Below are 21709 nucleotides of genomic sequence, written 5' to 3' on the forward strand. Positions count from 1 at the left end.
AATGCCTTCACAAAACAAGAAAAAAAAAAAAAAAAAAAAAAAAAGCTGACAATGAAAAAGGGAAAGGGGGAAAGAGGAAAACAATGCAATTTCGAAGGTGTTTCGACCCTTGAACACGACCTGGCTACGCCACTGTCTGGTTTATCAGCGCGGCCAACCAGCGCACCCCGACGAGCTGCCACGCTGCCACCTTGAGCATGCGTGTCTTCGCGGCAACCGCGTCGTATTTACACGTACCGTATGTCGGATTCCCAGTCGGTACCTTTTCGTTCCCGTGGTTTGGACCCGCTTCAAAACAACGATTTGGGGTAGTGGTTAGCAGATCGAAAACAAACAAACGTTGCGGGATAACGAATGCAAACCAGCATTTATTTTCTCCAAAATCTCAAACAAATGTGACAAAACACAAATCACACTATCGGGTTTGTCGAAACTAGCTGCTTGGCGGATTTTCCGGAGTGGTGTCAAGCGACTCTGGTGATTCCGCCGGAATGCTTCGATGAAATCAATATTCCACAGCGACCTCCTTCTGACAGATGGCCAGTCTGTTCGCCGAGTCAAGAAACTGACACCGAAGAAAGCGGACGAAGCGTAATTACACAACGCGCGCTTGAAATTGTAACGCATTTCACAGAACCTTTGCAAACAATGCAAAAATTCAGTCCCACTTTCATCGCGGACCGCTACTATCGTTTACCTAGCCGAGACACTCCAGATGAAAATTTCTGGCCGGCTTGGTTAAAATGTCTGATTGGGTCCACCGTTCCCGTACATTCGATGGCGCTTGTTTCGACCGGGAACGGCTGCCATTACGTACGACTATCACATGATAAAATATAGCACACACACATGAGGTCATCCTTAATTCTAATTAACTCTACCTTTCGCGCGTCATGGAGATTCCCGCTTGTGCCGGCACCCCACCACCACCACCACCGGCTGTTAGGCCTACGGGCCCGAGCTCGCTAGACAGATAAGCCTAACGGCGGTAGCACATCCTCGGAGCAGTCCACGTCCACAACGCGCCCAGTAAGCGCACGAACGTTAAATATGCACACCAGCACGGGAAAACGTGGACAGCAGACAACACGCGGCAAGAACGGCAGGTTCAGTTCGCAGAAATGAGCGCCTCGAGCACCACACTGGCCCCAGCTGCCCCGAATTCCGTTCCCGTACATTCGATAGCGCTTGTTTCGTCCGGGAACGGCTGCCTTAACGTACGACTAGCACATGATAAAATATAGCACACACACATGAGGTCATCCTTAATTCTAATTAACTCTACCTTTCGCGCGTCATGGAGATTCCCGCTTGTGCCGGCACCCCACCACCACCACCACCGGCTGTTAGGCCTACGGGCCCGAGCTCGCTAGACAGATAAGCCTAACGGCGGTAGCACATCCTCGGAGCAGTCCACGTCCACAACGCGCCCAGTAAGCGCACGAACGTTAAATATGCACACCAGCACGGGAAAACATGGACAGCAGACAACACGCGGCAAGAACGGCAGGTTCAGTTCGCAGAAATGAGCGCCTCGAGCACCACACTGGCCCCAGCTGCCCCGAATTCCGTTCCCGTACATTCGATAGCGCTTGTTTCGTCCGGGAATGGCTGCCTTAACGTACGACTAGCACATGATAAAATATAGCACACACATGAGGTCATCGTTAATTCTAATTAACTCTACCTTTGACGCGTCATGGAGCTTCCCGCTTTCGCCGGCACACCTCCACCACCACCGGCTGTTAGGCCTATGGGCCCGGGCTCGTTAGACAAATAGGCCTAACGGCGGTAGCACATCCTCGGAGCAGTCCACGTCCACGCGCACAATCGCCCAGTCGAGCGCACGAACGTTAGAAATGCACACCAGCACGGAAAAACGTGTACAGCAGACGACACGCGGCAAGAACGGCAGATTCAGATTGCAGAAGTCAGCGCCCCAAGCACCACACTGGCCCCAGCTGCCCCGAATTCCCGAATGGGGCGCTCGCGCGTGGGCTTCTGGGTAGTCACCGCCGTCGGGCAGCGCTCTCCGGGCTCGTTGACGACGCGAATAGAGCATTCTTGGCGGCGGCGTGCAATGTTCGCGCTCGTCGCTACGAGTGTACAAAAATCGAGAAAGCTGCCACGCGCCACCGACCTGTGCGCACCCGAACTCGTGTGGACCAAGAAAACGCAACCTACGTATCCATCCGTGAATCGCGCCGTGTTTATTTACTTTTTTTCTGCTGTGGCTCGGAATCGGGAAGAAATCTGGCCCCGCCAGGTACCGACGCAGGTATTTCCAGAGAGGGGAGGTTAGCGCATCAGATGTCTATTGAACCCCCCCCCCCCCCCCCCTCACCCTTTCCCTTTGTTTTCCCGCCCTAAATTTTTACACATGCACAAATCAAGAGGAAGTCAGAACATTTGGACAAACCGCCCCCGCCCCGCCCCCTTCCCCCTCTTAATCCGCCGCTGGGCCAACGGCTCGCTTATCCTTTTGAGATCGCGTGAAAGCTTTCTCGAGAGGCCGTTGGCTGTGTTTTTCGTGAAAACCCAGGCAGATGCAGACGCACATTTTTCGGTCCTGTTCAGACGGCGCATTCATTTCACGAAACTCGTTTCGCGAGTCAAGATGCGCCAGAAAAATGTATCGTGTGAAAGGGCCTTTAAACAACACACAATGGTTACACTATGCTTGAGTCTGCCCGAAAAGAGCTGGATTGTCTTCTGCTTCCCCATAGTACCTCAACTTATGAGTATTCGCCAGATTGAGCGAAAAGTTCGTATTTTGTGATTGGTTTTTCACTGGTGTAATATTTGTTGTTCGAGAGCGTCGGGATTTTGGACAAAAACCAGCCCCAAAACGTCTTGGACCCATTATAACGACCTCTTCCACGACGGGAAACCCGTTGGTGCCAGAGCCGGGACTGAGCGGGACGGGGGAAACGCCGGCTGCGTCAATGGCGGCCGATCTCCCGCAGACGGGTGGACGGATGGGAGTATTTTCACCTCCCATTTCGTCTTGCGGAGGGTTGTCATGCAAGAACTCCAGTTTAAAATGGGAGTATAATCAGGTGTTGTCGCTTTTATACCTCGTCTCTTAGCGACCAGAGTAAAGTGGTGGTTTCTAGTTTTTATACTCCCATGTGCGGGAGTGAATGCTTTAGGCTTGGGAGTTTAATCGGTATCTTATTCTTTAAAACCCCCATCCGGGCTACTTTTCGTTTACAGTGTACCTTTTAATCATTATCGTCTTCGATGACGGAACAACTTGCCGAGGAGGCCGCGCTGTCCGCGTACGCGGCTTGACAGATAAGGTCGCGAATGCTTTTCACGAATCTTTAAAGACCAAGCATAAAAATGAAAGACGCAGCCACTTTACGCCAATGAAACCAACTTCATGTTTTGGGCAGACGTCTTGCGAGAGTTGCCGTATTTTAATTATGCCTAATAAATTAAATGTTTAGGACTAAGTACCAAACTTTTTTTAGATGTATTAAGAACCAAAATGTCAAATGGGAAGTTCTAGAGCTGCTTGAGAAACACCCAACTAGCTGTTTGCAACGTGATAAGGCTCGCGTGGCTTCCTTCCGACTAGTAATAAAGCTTATGAAACGTGACAAAATACCCCGTGATAAAGCGCCCGCCCCATCATAAACTCAATTTCGAATGTCCCGGGATTTGTTTTCATAGGCCGGAAAAAAAAAAAAAAAGAGATGCATGCAAGCCGCGTGCCCCACGCTTTAATTATATCAGAAAAGAACTGCCCTCTGTTTTATATACAACGTTTATTGTTTTTTTTTTTTTTTTTTCACCTATTAGATATTAGAAAAAACGTGGAAATTATCGTTTTGTGGATGCAGGCGAAGATTGGGTTCAAGAAAGAACGCAACAAAAACCGAGTGATTACCTAACATTTTTTAATGGACTTTTTGAATATAAAAGAAAACGGGATAGTTGATTTATAAAGTTGCTGGGCGTAATCGAAAGAGACCAAATTGTCCAGTGAAAATTAGCGCCATTGCGGTTTGTGTAGGTGAGCTATACGGCCAGGCGAGGATTAGGTTCAATAACGAACGCAATAAAACCGACCAATTGCCTAAAATTTGCTAATTAACCATTTAATTAGAAAAGAAAACAGCATCTTGTATTTAGAAAGTTGTTGGCCATAACCGCAAGCCACCAAACCGTCCATTCTTAAAATATGTAACGCGCGTACACTATTATACAGCGTCCTCCTGATTTGGGCGCGAAAATATAGTTCTGATTTTATGTGGGCTCCATCTCCGCGTGGCACAGCCTAACGCCATGAAGCCGATGCGACAAATCATGCGCATCGCTGTGACAACGCCACTGCAGAAGGGGCGAGGAGTGCGGTGGCCGAAAAGATTGCGGTAACACGATTCGCGTCCAAATTAGGCTTTTTAGGACGCCGTGAGCCACTTAACGTCCACTACATCTCTTTAAAAATGAATGATTTGGTGTTTTTGATGAGTACAGATAAGGCACAAACCGCAATTGCGTAACCCTGACGTCTTTTTTAGAAAAATATCTAGTCGTTAAAAAAAAATCGCCCTGTATAAGCACGATTGTAAGGCAGTTCTTTACGTCCGGCGACATCATTACGGCATGGAAGGAGACGTTGACCACAGATCCTACTCTGTGTATGATCTGTGGTCACTGTTTTTTTTTTCATACCAGATGAGCAAACATTTGATTCCAAATAAAATAGATTGAGCATTCACCAAATTCGGCTTGTTTACTTGATTCAAATCGATATTTGATTTGATGACACTTATTTTGTACCCGCACACGCCTACTTTATTCCCTAATGAGTTACAAGTGACAATTAATTTTTTTTTTATGTCATGCGAGGTCATCACAATTTATTATTAACAATCGCGGAGCTCTGCGATTACGCGGAGGAGGCGCATTTGAAGATATTCAAAATTGTTCTGAATACACAAACAACTTCTAACGACTTGCTGTTTGGGTCGTTTCCTACACGCAGGACCAATAATAAAGCCAAAACCTTATAGACCTTTTCACTTTAGTAGTTGCCTCACCGGTGGATAGAGGGCGCTGACGCACTCGGCGCCATTAGGTTGCTTCAATTTGGTTGGTTTCGGTTTCAACGTGAACTCGGCTATGTTGCTATTTTACGTTGTTTTTGCTTAATTTTGTGATACGATTATTTTCTTTGTAGCGCACAACCAATGAAATCGTGGTATTGGACCACTCTGAGGACTATGAGGTGTATTTTATTTTAGACTAAACTGGGCAGGCTTTTTGACTAACTCTTTTGGTGTATCTGATTATGGTCGGTTGCGAAACGCCTGACTGATGTGCAGGGAAGATTACCATCTTCTGCGGCCGCGCCCGATGACACCAGTTTCTAGAAGAACAAACTAATAAAGAGAGTAACACGTGAATGTGAAAAAGCATATCGACAGTATGATTAGCAATGTACTTAATCGGCCAGAACAGATGAACTCGCGAGTTTACTACTCACTGTTTGGTTTTCGTGGGCACCCAACTTTTAGTGAACTTCGCAGACTGAAAACGTATCGTGTGGTGACGCAGATAATTGATATAACCAAGTAGTATCGTCTCGGCCTTTTTTTTAAACTCAGTACTCGACCATGTTTTGACAGGCCGAATAGGAAATTTCTTAATTATCAACCCTTCTAAAGTACTCATAAGCAGCATTTCACGATATTGGCCTTAGGAAATAAATTATTTTTATATAAACATTTGCTTACTCAAAAATGGCTGACAGTCCCGTCTAATTAAATCTGGCATTTGCCTTCCGTGAAATTGACCAAATAAAATTAAAGGGCGCAGGAGGAGAAATACCTCGGAAAGTTTGGCTGAATTCTAGCGCTAGGAACCGCTTTACGGACCTGTGTGAACAAATATTTATTTGTTTGAACAGATTCGCTCTGTTAATTTCGGCGTCGAGCCACAAAAAGTAAACCAGATCTATTCGCCATCGACAATGCTGGACACAAGTGATTGTAAGGCAGACGGCTCTTCTTTTCTTTTCTTTTTTTCGGCGTCAATTATTGCGGATTCCAGATACAGGCAAAAAATAAAACAGCGTACGCAGAAAAAAAAAAAAAGGCGTTGTCGTTATTGTGCATGCGCCGAACCCAAACCGCGTTTTGGATTCGCAAATAGAAACGACGTTATTTCTTTGTGCACGCTATCCTAAAACTCGCTACGGTTAAGTGTATGTTGTAGCTTCTTACGCGGGAAGACTCAGCCTTTGTGCTAAGTAAATGGCACTGGTTATCTAAACATAATCAATAAATCACTTAAATGACTGTCGAAATGGGAGCGAATACTGTATACAATTTTTTTAAAGATTCATAGGTAAACCGACCAACCGAATTTTTACGTCACAAAAAAGATTGAGAACCTCAAACACAAGTATGTGTGATATTATGAACAAACAAATCGCCTGATGTTGACGTACCATTACTTTTAGCCTCAGACAAAACACAAGCTAAACGTTTGTTGTCTATCCCCTCCGCGAATTTCCTCACATAATCAAAAGAAACTTTTTTCGATATATTTTCAAGAAACACAGATAGACTCCTTGCGCTGACTATTCTTGACGTCTTCCGATCCTAAATGCGCGATAAAAATATACGCGCTTCGTACTGAGAATGTTCCGTCACTATTAGTAAACAAACCTCGGTTTCATAAGGACCTTAGAACCCTCGTGATGTCTTAGTTGTCGAGTAGACGTATCGGACTACAGTTTCCGAATTAAGGCAAGAAAGCGCGGTGAAACGCGACAAAAAACACGAATACAACGTATCCGCCAAGGCGCGGAGGGGAGAGCGGAGCAGCAACTTGAAGCAACCTAATGGCTGCCGCGTCACGTGATTCCAAGATGGCAGCTCCCATGCGGAGGATGAAAAGGTCTATAGAGGAGACTATCTCTATCAACTCAACGCACAAACACGATGTGAAGCGTGTCTGCGTACGTTGGAAAAGAGATACCGGCGAGCAAACCATAGCGTCGAATGTCCATGCATCAAAATGTTTGTGCACCGAAATATCTGCGCACCGAAAAGTCCCACACCGAAAAGTCTTTGCAGCAAAAAGTCCGTACACTGAAATGTCTGTGCATCAAAATGTCCGCACCGAAATGCCCTACAGCAAAACGCTCTACACCGAAAAGTACTAGACACACTACGGATGGGATCCTCCGTCACCTCTGCCGGTTTACGAACCATGATGATTCAGAAACACTGGTCTATAGAGCGCCATCCCTGATATACAGAAAACGCCGCTCGTACTTCCCGTTGTCGCCATGAATCCGCCTAAACAACGAAAGATGCCAAATCAGATATTTATATTAAAATTGATACTTCAATGACTACTTCTTTGAGCAGAACAAGGCATTTGTGCTCTGACAACAGCAAGGAATCGTCTTCCAAACCAATGCTAAAAAAGAGCCAATTCAACTCGTTGGGAAGAACAAGTGCCAAGCTCGCTCAAAACAGCTACTCGGTTTGTTCAGCTCCTTGTCGCAGGTGTGCCGGCTGGCTTCTGGATAATCTTTTCAAATCCTTGAAGCTTTCATTTCCTCCACCCCAAACTTGTAAAAAAAAAATAAAAAAAAAGTCGGAAAATGGCGAGGAGGAAACGAGGCGATTTCCTCCTTTCACAGTGGCGAGAAGGAAAGTGAGGGTCGGGTTCCTTCTCTCTGCTTGCGGGCCGGGTCAATTTCTTCCTCTTATCTCCTTGTTTCCCGGGGCAACGGTGACTCGCCGGTAAAAAAGCGGCGAATCTCCGACAGATGCAGGAAAGGCAAAGCAGCCATCGCTTGGACTAGCAGACGTAAAGCAGACGACGTTATTAACTGCGCCAACCCACCGACGCCGTTAAAGAGTGAGGGGCTTCGCCGCACACGAAAGGGGGGAAAAAGGGTGGGAACTTGCGGACACTGACACGCTTACCCTCTCGGTTCTTAGCAAACAAACCTCGGCGCCTCGGGACACCTCGCCAGTGAGTCCTTTGACTTCCCTCCTTGATGCGCGTCCGCTAGTTGTTAGACAAAAACAACGTACCGCTCGAGATATTTCGCCTGCCCTCTCTTATAGGCGAAGTCGAGTTCGCTCCGAAAGTCGCAGAAAAGGTAAGACAGACGCAGACGATGTTGCGAGCTGACGACATTGCAAAGGAGCAGACGACGCTCAGATAGGGGGTCGCGATCAGCCAATCGGGGCTCGGCGTTTTGATGTCACCGCTACTTCCTTTCTCATGCGCACTAGACGAAAGTGAGCCCACCTGTGAGGCGTATAGACTGAGCACCGGCCCTGGACAAGCGTAAGTCCATTGCCACAGACTCGATGCCAGCAGAGCTGCCGAGCCTCGCTTGTGTTTGGTCCCATGGTGGTGCACATTAGAGCACTGAGTGGGTTTACTTTTCAAGGCCAGTCCCGGGCCTCGTGGCAACCCGTTCTGCTCGTCCTGACAACAAAGAGCGCTTAGTCAGCATACAAAGACCACTGTTACACTTGTTTGAACAAGATTGCAGCTTTAGCGGAGTGCTCGACTGCCCTGTTGTGGCAGCATTTTTTGAAAACGAGTTTTTTACATAGGCTGCACTCAATTAGAAGGCTGGGAGGCATATTGAATCACATATGTCCAATCTGTCTGCCAGAATGTGTGAAAGTAGAACAGATAGCACATCGCTCTTGGTAGAGCAGCTCAACCTTGACCAAGGTTTACGGTAGGCCTGCGCAGTGCTTTAGATAGAACACATCTTATTTCACTCTCCTTTATCACAGTGTGGAGCTAGAAACTAGTGTGCCCTACCAGCTGGTGGTGGTGTGGTGACCATAGCTGGATGCCGGTACTTTGCTTGGCAGGACTTAACTGAGAAAAAGTTTTCGCCTTTTGCCAAGTTTCACTGAGGCACAGTATAGTTTGCTGCCTGATGCGATCGGGTTTACTACAGTTGATCGAATGCCATTTCATCGAAGCACGTTTTAGAGAACGGGCTCGTTTTATCGAAGCACGGTTTAGAGAAAGAAGAGACTGAGTTTAGAGAAACGCCGTTTATCGAAAAGGGAACAATATTTAAAAACGGCTTTCCTACTTCGCGCGTGCATCACTGGTGCGCGTGTTAACCCAAGCCCCCTGCTGCACTCCCGCCGCTTCGCGGCGGCAGTCTACGGCGGCTCATTACAAAATTGTTAACTCGCCTGATTTACCCGTACACGCCGCTTCGCGGCGGCCGAATTCGCTAAAAGGAAGCTCATCGCCATTTTCTCTAAACTGGGTTCTCTACAAAGGGATTCGATAAACTGGGGTCGGTAAAACGGCGTTCGCTAAAACGAGCTTCTCTAAACCGCATGACTCCGGATGCGATCCTAGAGCATGTATCCACCACTTAGAGCTACATGAGACTGGTTCGATCAAAATGAGAATTATATATTGTCCTTTCAGAAATACAAAGTAGTAAACTTTATAACTTGCCATAGAATGCTTTTCTTCTTTTAAGCTTTCTTTTTGTGCAGACAACACTAACAGCTGGCATTGAATTAAAGTATGCCTAAAGTCGGCAAGCCTTTGAATAACTCTATCGCATTGCCGCAAAGCAAAAAGAAAAAAAAACAGCACATCGTCTGCTTTTTTTCCCTGCTCTTTCTTCGGATCACTGGTATGCCGATAGAGCAAATAGTCGTAACCTGTTATAAAATAAGGTGCGCAAGTTGTGCACATAATGATGGCATGCAGTTAGATAGTAAAAATAAGTGTGAGACACTTCACAAAGCAGAACAATTGCAATAAAATGCAGCAAAAACAAAAAACAATATGCCTTTGCCTAGGAGCGGAAGGGAGAGAGGAGCGACAATTGCAAGCCACTTTATGGCGGCCGTGTCTCGTGATTCCAAGATGGCAGCACCTATGCAACGGAGGGCGAAAAGATCTAGAATTTCAGAACTAAATAAAAAGGATGGCATGAAACCATTGGCAGGGGTCTGCTCTGCTAGTTCGGATGCGACGGGGGTTCACCATCACTCTGATGCAATCAGTGTACCAAAGTGCTTGCCCTATTGTGCTGCACTCTACTTCAAAATAGAGAATTTGCACCACCAATGTGCTGAAAAATATATTTCCTCAGTGCTCAAACTATATGCTAAGGCTTCGTTATATGCCACTGTCTTATAGCAGATAGTTTTCAACTTTTGATTATTGCTTGATTTGCTGTAGGTATGAAAACTTTTGGGTAACTGCAGCAGCTGACCACATGGTCACCCCCTCGCCAAAGCGAGGGATGACCTGCAGCCTGTTTGGAAGCCTGGCTTGTAGCCCAATCTACTGTTGCATTAGTAACAGACTGCATTTGGAAGACAGTGTGGCTGTAGCTAGCTTCAGTTGCTGCATTGAAATGTGCATCTATTGACATTAGGTGACCATAGCAGACAGAACTTATTGTGCAGGGGGAGACTGGTGTGGTGAGATCAGGCGAGTATGTGGGCTCTTTTGCAGTGCTTTTCAATTCGGTCGCAGAACATAGGATTTTTAATAAAGACTGAAAGTAGATGGCAGATATTTTCTGGCACCTAATATTTTGACAAGCCTCGCATGAAAGGCTTTTCTTTTTCTTACCTGGAACATGGGGCTGAAGTATCAAACTGCCCGTGATGTTGCAAACGAAAAAGGATATCACCAGAACATCTCGGCACTAATAGTCGCTGACAATATGAGAAATGCAAGGCATCTCTTAATGCCCAACCTCCAGCGAGCACTTGTCGCCTTTTCTCATGCTTTCGCTCTGCGTGGATTGTTGAGGCTTGCAAGATGCCAAAGCATTGCCAAATGTAGGAAGCTCCTCCCTGCCATTCTCGTCTTACATTTGGTCCTCGAGGCACACTCCAAGTTGGTACAAGAACATGTGATGGTCTACTGAACACCCAGACACGATTCGGGCGATATGTTAGATATCGTCATTAACGGAATGCGAATGGCTGGGAATGTCTTACAAATGTCCAGCCTCTATGCATTGCCGAAGGTAGGAAGCTCATGCCGGGGGCAGGAAACTGAGGTTCCTCTCCGCGTCCTCACCTCGTGAGCGACTTTTAAAAGTGGCAATGCTAAACCATGCAATAAAGGTTTTTACGAAACCAATTTGTGGTTGATCTTATCAAAAGCATGTTATAAATCAAAATAAATTATATGAACTTGCTTCCGTCAAAAACAAATGGTGCTGTGTATTCAAATTTACATAAAATAGTTTTTCCTGAGCAACCTTCGAAAAAACATTGCATTGAATAGTGTCGCTTTTTAACTGGAGTAAAAAGGCCCATGTCTGTGTATAACTATCTAGACACTTTCAAACGAGCATACAGTAAGGAAATGAGGCAATGACTGTCTACCCCATACATGTCACCAGCGTCCTATACTTGTACTACGAGACCTCTTTCAGCACAATGGAAGATCATGATTTCTCGGAGATGAAATGAATGCTTGAATAAAGGGACAAACAAATCGGCGCCGCCCTTAACAATAAAACAAGATATAAAAATCTGCACTCGCAGAACAGCCTGGTTTTAATTTCTTTATTGCTTATAACATTTCGGTGTCAACTGGATTGATTGCTACAATGTTGTTCGTCAATATTAGTGAAAAAAAAGATGTGCTTGCATTGACCAAGGTGCAAACATTGTAAAAACATTTTTCAGGAAACACAGATCTCCAACAATCATCGGTCCCGCTGGGCAATGGTAACAATACATGTACAAACATTCTCACATCTAGGTCAGTTGACAAGCTTCTGAAAACGCCAGACGCCTTTTTGCAGTGCGTCCGCTCAGTGGCGCCTGCCACACTATCAGCCCACCCTATGGACAGATTGGACAGATCCGGTGGAATGTTCGATGCACAGTACCTGCAGTGGAAAGTGATTTTATTGTGGTTCTTATAGCTCTTAGGCACCAGTTTCCGCATTTAGCGGTGTCGCCGTCTATGTAACTACCTCGCTAAATTTAGCGGGAAATTGAATTGGTGTTGAAGTCACGTGACGCCAATTTTCCCGCTAAGTCTAGCGGAGAAACTGAATTTGTTCATGGGTGTTAGTCATCTGACGTCATTTTCCCCCGCTAAATATGTGTTGGGTCACCTGACGTCAATTTCCCCGCCAAATTTAGCGGGGAAACTTAACCCACTAAATTGGGCAGGAAATTTAGCTAACATTTTCTGCTAAATTGGAGGGAAGGGAGAGGTAAACCCTCCCCTCCTCGTCAAGTGCTGCGTTCTACTTTCGCATTACAGAGAATTATAAACGTCTCATTTTTTTTTTACGCTGCTCTTCGGTGGAGCTTGTCAACCGATAGATCCGAGAACATTGGTGTTTACCGCCTGAGCGGAGGCATCTGTTTTCCCAAGCACCGGTTTTGAAACCCTCCTTTTCTTGAATCCTTTCAAGAAGACACCCAGTTAAAGGGCAACTCCGGTCCATACTTTCGAGTTTGGGATTATGACAGTTTTTAATGCAGTCAGCGTCCCTGAATTGCAAGGTATAATTTTTTTCTCGTTATTGTGTGTAGTTTAAAAGATATCGACGCCCCATAGTTTTGTTTGGGGCGCGGCCAACAAAACCGAAACTAGCCGCTCGAGGCCCGGACAACACTGGAAATCAGCCGCTATGTGAATGTGACGTTGGGATCGTTCTCGTTCAACGAGTACGCAGGCCGAGTGGCACCTACCTCAGTTGCGCTAGCCGTCTAAAGATAGGAAGTAAGCTGATTTTGTTTTAATTCTGTGTACGTGGTAGTTATCTAGCATATGTAGCAAGAGTTAGTGCGTATACCCAGAAGCTAGCGCTTGGAAAACCCGTGAGCTCGTACGGTGCCGTACTCGGCGGCCGCCGCCGTGTGTGCGCTATGCCGTACCCGTCACTTGTATACCCAAAAGCTAGCGACTGCAAAACAAGTGAACTCCTTCGGTGCCGTGCTCGGCGGCTATCGCCGTGTGTGCGGTCTTCCGTACTCGTCGCTAGGCCTAAATTGTCATCGGGGCTCCGTGGATTGGAGCGGCGTTAATCTATGCCGCGCTGCTAGTGACGTACAGTACTGGGGGCCCTCTCACTTTCGCGCGGCGGGTCAGTCCGAGACACAAAGCTTTGAGGCTCTCTGGCGTGGGCCGCGGCGCCCGAACACGTGTGCTGGGCTGTATGCGTCTGTTTTTTCATTCTTTTTTTTTTTTCCTCGGGCGCATAAAAGCCGAAGTCCAAAGTCCACTTGCCGAACAGCGTTCACCCACACCTTCTCCAATTTCCGGTCCGTTGGAAACGTGTGAAAAAGCACCTCCGTGCTGCGCAGCGGGTTGTTTGAGCATCCCACAGCGCTACAAGTTGCACTCGGCATCTTTCGAGGAACAGCTGGGCAGTCTTGGGCGCACCGATGCTTGCTAAAACGAGTCTTGAAGTCCTCGCAAGCCAATAAACAAAAGGGTATACCGAAGCTACATGGGCTACAGATAAAAGCAACGGCTAAACACGCCAATCACAAGCCGAAGTAGCGGTGGTAGCGGCTCAGAGAAGTGCGCTCCGTGCAATGCCTGGACCGGAGCAAAAAAAAAGAGAACGATACTGACGTCACGGCCTAATGTTGCTTTAGCGATGGGCAACCCGCTGGCCGCCCGCTAAGGAGCAGCGGCTCGCGGCGGGTCGCATTTTTATTATCGGCATTAGTTGAGAATGCGGCGTCCCACGGACGTAATATTTTGGCTGGGGTCGTATTTTGTGTCACTATAGCGATACCAGTAATTTATTTCATTTTGAGTTTTGGCCGGAGTTGCCCTTTAAGAGAAAATGGCGACAAACAACCTTTTAGCAAATTTGTTCTTAGAAATACGCAATTCACCGAACTTGGCTGCATGCTCTAGCATTTGCTTGTTCCGCCTTTGCCAATGACAAAGCCGAGCCGGTCAGTCAGCAAGTCGGTCGCTTGGGCGGCCAGCATGTTCAGAGTATTATAGACAAGTTTTCATGCTTGTCACAACACTGCTGTTTTCACAATAATAATTTTACGTTCTGCCTGGTTTACGGCCTAACAAAGAAGAGCGGCTGCTCAAAGCATAGGTCAACAAGCTTCACTGAATCGTGCGGTAGCCTTTAGCTAAGTCTTTCAGACGACGATCGAATGGAATCACTAAACGGCGCTCCTCCACAACTGCTTGTTTTAGGTGCAGTACATTCTATTAGCTTAAAATAAAGGCACACAGCTAAAGCACCTCAGCGATGCCTAGCAGGGAGCGAAACAAATCTCTCTCTAACAAAGCCTGCGTGGTTACCGAGACATCACGTTATTCAGAGTGCAGATGCAGAGTATAACCACTGTACAGCTTTGTCTCCGTATTTGCATTATCTTCCAAGGTATTGTCCAGGTACAGGCAGCACTGCCGAGCAGACAAGCAAATAAATAAATATTTAACAAAAAGTACTGTTCAGTTTCGTACCACCAACATTACCGTCTTACTTCGGCTCTTCACTAGATAGTTGACAGCTGCCCGATGCTTTCCAGATATGCGGAAGCAAAACATTTCATCAACATAAGTGCTATCCGCCACCGTTTAGCCAAGTGTTCTTTGCGAACATAACTGGGCTGCCTAATGATATTATAGAACGCCGCAAGTTAAATAATTTCAAAACAAAAGCGGTTCTTGCAATTGCACTACATAAAAAGAACAGTGCAGGTAGAGCTGCATGGTACCTACGTTTGTGGATATTTGCTAGCAAAATAGCAGGTATTGAAAACAGGAAAATTAACCAGAAAGTGTGATGGGTTTGGGAGGGACAGAAACGTGGACAAAAGGCAAGCAGTTCAGAGACGACCCACCGAGCTAACGCTGTACAAAGAACAATCTTAACCTGAAATACTACTTTCTGTACAAACACAAGATACCCACGATATTACACGATAAATAGCCACCAAAATTAACGTACCAATCAGGCAGTGCTGTTCGTAAGTCGCGTAAATCGCCGAAGTCACGGAACGTTCACGAAGCAAAACGGCCATCTTGGAAAAATCAAAATAGTGATGATGATAGCGATGGGTCTTCTGTAAAAACTCCGAGGACAAATGTAATCAGTTTTTTTTTTTTTTTTTCGTTTTCATTAATGTAAGGAACACATATTCACCTTAGCAGAAACTTAAAATTATGGCAACAAAATGGCCTTAAGTTTGAACATTTAGTTGTGCCGAAATACACTTGGTAATGTTTCAAATCTGCAGAACGCAGATTTGAAAGCCCTTGCCGATTGCCTTTCCGTGAGCGTGTGAATGGTCAAAAGCCGATGCAATGATAGGCTGAAATACTCCGGAGATAGCATGCTTAAAGTGGTCAGAAATATTAAACGGGGTATATCTATTGTCTTTCCATCGAACTTTTCGGAGCTTAATCTTCTCAATAATTACCTTCTCGCATGTTTCACAGTAATCCGTGGCATGGATTCACCACACTATTTTTGTCAAGTGTGGCAAGAGGTATGCACCACCGTCAGAAAAAAATATGAGAATTTATTTAATTACGACAGGAAGCCACGAAAGGGGAAGATGGCAAGACCCGATCCACCAAAAAGGAGTGGGCCTAAGAGTGCAGTCTTGGTCCATGATTCACGACGGTAACCTATGATGAATGCAGAGAACAAAGGAGTCCATCAGGTCAACAGGAACCAATATCTGACCCGAACATGCAAGGAAAACGCTCAGTTGGAAAACTCACTCTTGTAACCAGGACCGCTGGCATCCACCGAGACCAAACTAAATACAATAACAGCGCCACCCTTCTGCAACGAATTAAAACATGCAAGTTGTTTTATTTAGCTACTGCAAAATGGCCCTGCGAGATGGCGCCACGTAGAGTTCCTGTATAGGCTCTTTACAGGAGCCATAGTTGCATGACTGTTTTCCACGTACCGCCGCACCGCTACTCACCGAGATGCGACCTGGTGAAGAGCAGACTCAAATGCCGTGCACGAAAGTACACATTGCACGCACCCTGGCATACGTTCCCCTGCTTTTGAGCGCACCGTGCTGCCATTCGCCGGCTCCTTATACCGTGCAGGAAAGACGGCGCTACGGGGATGAACACGCAATTTTGGCTCCCGTAGGGAGCCTATACAGAAGAGTCAGCGCCACTGACTCTTCCGCAACTTGACGGAACCACTAAGTGTAGCCGTGTAGTTTCCTTAGTGGCTGATGTGGGAGAAATGGTGGCGTTGCAATAGACTTCTTCCAAACCGACGCGCCCCATCGCAGCGAAATACCACGCAGTGCCCTCTGGGAATTTATTGGCCACTTAGTTTCGGTTTCTACTGAGCAGCTTCATCTCATGCTATCACGCCGCGACCGAATACGCTGCTCATGTTTTCGATTATCTGAGCTTTTTTTTACGAATGTACAATACACTCATTCTCGAGCGATACAAAACGAAGACCGGGGCACTTTCCTTGGTTCCAGAAACACCGGATATTATGCGTGCATATGCAAACGTAGTAAGACGTGGCTTAGTCACCTCACCCCACGAGTGCGTCTTTGAGCTCAGTGTCAGTAATCCCGTCCAGTACCAGTGAACTACAACTGAAATTTGGTCACCTTGAGCCCTACACATGTTTTGTTTGCCAAACGTACGCTTCTTGTTACTTCATTGGGCGAAAAGCAAGCCACATCCTCACAGGAGTATCAAAGTTAAGCCCAGCATTGGCGCATTAACTTTTAAGGAAACAATAAATTCAACCTCACTACTGCACAAAAGTTACTGTGATGTCTTCCTCATGTCATCACATATCTCACACTCAAATTTTATGCTGATAGAAGATTAAGTTAAGATCGGCTAGCTACGACGGAGGACCTAACAAGCGTCCCCAACTCCTCCTCAGCCTTTTTGGACGAGCTTTTACTGACGCCCAAGATCTGTGCCTGAATGGTGTGTCTGAAATGATCTCGGCATACTCAGTCAGAAAGAAAGCAAACACATAACAAATATTATGGCCATTAGCAACCGTCAAATGCGCTTTGAATAATTTCGTTCGTTCAACACACCGCAGAATTCATGCCTGTCCAGTGCACTTCCAGCGAACGGTGCGACATTGTTCACACAAGTGCTCGACTTCTGCTTTCTTTTTTTGTATGTGCGAATGTACCTATATTATTGCAGGATAACTTTACGCGCATACCTGATGTTGAATATTAGTGGAAGCCAAGCGGGTGGGGACTTCACTTTGTGCAGTGCTGCGGGGTAGTACAGATAAGAGATGAGAAGTGTGTTCGAATGGAGCTTTTCAATGGCACGTCAGAGTTTTACTTCGCATACTCAGGCGTATTAAGAAAAACAGTAATTGCAAAAAGTTATATTTCGTCTATGGACGCACGAAAAAAAAAAACCCAAAAAACTTCCTGATCAGCAACACTAATGTAAAGGCGCGAGCTCGATGTATGCATACTTATTGGTTGCTACAGCTTGTTGATTCGTACACAAGCAAGATCCCTGAGCTTCGCAGCGTCGACATTCCCAGCACTGGCTCGTCCACATACCTCGAACCGCTAACAAAAAGGCTCAAGTACAAAAATACAACAAGCATGCAATAAGACAAGCTATACTTCTCGGGCTTGTGCTAAAGTTTCGAGGTCTGGACATTTAGGTTAGTTTAGAGACCACAAATGACGCTCTCGATACCAGAAAATATGAGATAACGGCCGTTTATGGTTAACGCTCTGTGTATGTCTTGTCGACGTGTCAATCGAAACCGAAACCATGCAACTCTCCTCCCTGGCTAACTAGTTCCCAGAGTGCCACGCGCGCCGTGTTGCATGCAGGAATTTATGGAAGTAGTCTATTGCGTTTAGTTCGGTTCTCGAGCATGGATGGAAGCCACTAATCATTTCTTCCTAACAAAAGCTGGCATATGTAGATTTTTCACTGAAAAAAGTTAACCTTGGGGGCTTTAGTCCCCCATCCTTAAAATCTGCCCATGATGGAGGTGCCAAGAAAATGAGGGAGAAGAGTGGAAGTGAGCACGCAAGGACGTCAGTTAGTTGTTTGCGAGTTTTATGGCGCAAGAGCTACGATGGCCATACTGCGCCAAACTAGGTAAACTAAAATTGACTAGTCGCAAGGACGTCAGGACACCAGAGCTCTGGTTAGAGGGATTGGAGGGTACACCTAAAGCTAGGTGCCTTTGTCTCCACTGCACTTGTCGAGGACGTTTCAATGCGAGAGCCAAACACTGGACGCCCGCGTTCTGCAGTCGAACGTGTTCAACGAGTGCAGCAGAAACAAAGGCTGCCTTTATCTCCACTGCACTCGTCAAACGCATTCGAATGTGAATGCGAAACGCTGGACACCGACGTTCTGCATGTGCAGTACAGACAAGGGCAGTTAGCTTTAGGTCTACCCACTAATCGCTCCAATCGGAGCTCTGCGTTCTGACATTTCTGCACTCTCATCCCCTCCTCTCACTCAATTTCTCGGCACATAGAGTTCTGGAAGTTTAACAACAGTGGCTAGTGAAAAATCCAACAGACATGACATCCACAAAAAAAAAAAACAGCTTTCTTTGGGATTTTTTTGAAGGTGTTCTAAAATGCACTGAGAACTCCAAGTCGAGTTACTCCGTTCGGAGCTGAAGGAGTTGATATTGAACGCACCATCACCACTACTGCAAGGGAGGTCATGTGGAAATATTGTGTCCCTGAACTGCTCCTGCCGCTTCAAACACCTTAGAGTTGTCGGAGCTGCTCATCGGTTTCAAGTCGTACCCAAAACCAGCAATGCGTGTTGCTGTGGAGGGGGGAATAACTCATCAGCTGCCCAAAAACTATATGAGTAACTTATCCCATGAGTAGCGGGCCTTATAGCAAGCTCGTTTCAAATGCACTGGCATTATGCGAGTCATCTCATAGAGTGCACCGCACTCGCGGAGTGCCGCACAAAGAACCGGTCTCAAACTAACTTACCGAGCGCAGCCTGATGCTGTCACCATCTGCATTGTAGTAAGATTGCAGTCCTCAAACTGAAATTAGCGCTACGCTGTTCGACATGACGGGCAGGAATGCGATTGAGAGTTGCTGCAACGTGTAGTTTATATCTGTGACGACTTCAAACAGCACGGCTGTAAGAGATATTTACAGATGGCATTAGTTCCTGTAACCTGCTCAGTACCAAACAGCTGTAACTTTTTGTTAAACGATACACTGAAAAAAACTGTGCGCAAAAGCTTGATCAGAGCAAACGCAAGAAATTTGGAGGCTAGGCGCGCCTTGCGGAACACAAGGATGCCCACACGACTCTTTCTCTGAAGCGTGCTCCTTCTGTACGAACAGCCCAAGTTAATTTTAGGGTTAGAATATTTTTTGCCAGTTTCACGCTCTTTTGGATGGGTGCGAGACGGGCTCACTCTCGTCGTAAAGCGGTACTCGGTCTTGTTGACTGATATTGCCGTTTCGTTTGACACCGCGATGTGCAACACTCTCGAAGCTAGCTAGCTGTAGGGCACGTTTCATTGTTGATTATCGCCGCTTGTCCAGAAAGCTCTGTGACACTTTGTCGCTGCCAGATGACACTGTGCTGAACGTGCCGTTGCGCCCAACGGACAGGCCACGTGACACACCTTCGGCACTGGATTGGCTCCGATGGCTCGCAGCATTCAGAGTAAAGTGCGGTATTGCATTTTGGGCTCTAGTAACTCACCACTGCCGAGCTGCTACGCCAGAAGCACTCAGCAGACCCCACCAACTCACCTCTACGTTGACAGGGTGGTAGGAGCCATGTGGTTGGTGGGCCAAGCTTTTATTGCCTCATGTCCGACCTGCACATCTGTATGAGAAAGGGGCATGATAAGTGATGCAAGACTGAAAATCGGCTGGTTCACCGAGCATGTAGCCTCCCTGTCAGTTAAGGGGTGAATGAAGTCTAAAGTTGGTATATAACAGCCGTCTACTGTCCCACTCTCAGGCACGCCACCCATGACCAGTCCAGTCGTTGATCTTTAAAGGGGTTATGACACGAAGATTAAACGGATAGACTATTCTTGAAATGGAATGCTCATACGCTACTTAGTATATACACCAAGTTACGCAATTTTTAGAGCTCTGATAATTGCAATATTCAATTTACGAATTTTTATAATTTTCATCTGGCGACCAGGCAACACTGCTCAACTTAGTCACACCATGGTGTCCATAAACCACGTGACCATAAACACTCTCTCATTCTAGGCACCCCCATGATCGCCCAAGCTCTTCTCGTCGCGGTACGGCGCTCAAACAGCTCGGTAAACTGAAAGCTATTCTCGCTCTCGCCCCCCGGCCGGTTGACCTTCCACCCTGCATGCGCCTGCGAGACATTCCCGGACGACGGTGACCACGGCGAACTCGTCGTCGCTGGAGCTCGTCGCCAGTGGGTCGCAGTTAAAATGAACAGCTTCCAACATCTCTTGATAGCAATCACTTTCATCGCTGCTTCGATCAATGTTGAACACTTCGACAAGGCGATCGATGCCGTAGACGTAATCATCACAGACCGGATGCTGGAAACGTGGAAGGTAAACGAGGAAGCTGAGGCTCGATACACCAAGAGAGCCAAGTCTGTGAGTGCGTGCAAGTAGACACCACGCTGGAGGCTGGCTACGTCATCAGCCTCCAGGTCCGCCCGGATCTGAGGGGCCCGCATATAAATCGATTTATCCACGAAATTATCGAGCCTTTTTCAAAACAAATTTAGCAGGATTATAGGAACATACAATGGGTCCTAGCAGTATAGTTATGTAATATTTTATTTTTGGCGTGTCATAACCCCTTTAAGCAAGGTTAAGCAATGACTGCCTCGTGCCACCACACATGAAGGTGTCCACGGAACAAAGCCGCATTGGTCCCGCCATAACCCACACCTTGTCGAGGTAGAAAACTTTCGGGCCCTTTATTTCCTGTGTTGTACAATACCCCAAGAGGTACCTCTGTTAAAACGGGACTATTTTGACCCCCTCGGTCAGAAGCGAGGTCCCTTGCGGCCATTCAGCGCCGTCTACTCATTCATAGATGTTGCTCCTTTCGACAAAATGTCTATGGCGACAGCTGGAGCTAGTGAAAAAGCGGACACCATAGATCTTCCCAAAGCACCCTGTTCTTCCTCAAGAGCGGCTAGTTTATCCAGGAACAGTGCAATGGTGCGTGGTGGTCTATGATCGCAGACCACCGGTCATAGCCGCACCAACGGCGGCGGCGGCGCCCCCCCCCTCCCAACTGACGTCACTCAGGTGTCAAGCATTTCACTCGCATGACGTGACTCCAAGCCATATACTCACTATGGCTGGCGACAATGCATAAAAGGCATGCGCTGGCCCTTTGACCCATGCGGAGTGCAGTGCATGAAGTGGAACGGCATCGGTGACCCAGTCGCTGCAGTTACCCAGAACTGTTTTACTGCTGTCTCGGCGAAGGTGCAGGCCCGCTGTTTGATGCACGTAGGTAGAAGCCATCAGCCGCAAGCATCGGACACCTGGGGTGGAAAATTTTGCACCCAACAATAACCATGAGAAGAGTGGTCTAACCGGTGAATTGCAAAAACATAAAAAGCAGGCACATAAAGAAGTATTTCTGTTACCTTGTCTTGCAAAAACACAAAAAGCAGGCACATATAGAAGTATTTCTGTTACCTCGTCTCATGCTCAAGCATTATTTTGGATAGTATACATCAATAA

General features: G+C 46.7%; 1 long non-coding RNA gene across 2 annotated transcripts; it reads right to left on the bottom strand.

Annotated features, from left to right (window-relative positions):
- Positions 1 to 15599: 15599 nt before the first annotated feature.
- On the bottom strand, positions 15600 to 21441 carry LOC115311023. Of its 2 annotated transcripts, none has more exons than XR_005716941.1 (3): positions 21418 to 21441; positions 19752 to 19827; positions 15600 to 15639 (listed from the first exon to the last, which is right to left on the bottom strand). It is a non-coding gene; the product is annotated as an uncharacterized LOC115311023 (long non-coding RNA). The 2 variants fall into 2 exon arrangements; XR_005716942.3 differs by lacking the exon at positions 21418 to 21441 and adding an exon at positions 21314 to 21331.
- Between the last annotated feature and the right edge of the window lie 268 nt (positions 21442 to 21709).

Source organism: Ixodes scapularis, unplaced genomic scaffold (assembly GCF_016920785.2).
Source record: "Ixodes scapularis isolate PalLabHiFi unplaced genomic scaffold, ASM1692078v2 PGA_scaffold4__175_contigs__length_147842914, whole genome shotgun sequence".
NCBI classification, from domain to species: Eukaryota; Metazoa; Arthropoda; class Arachnida; order Ixodida; family Ixodidae; genus Ixodes; species Ixodes scapularis.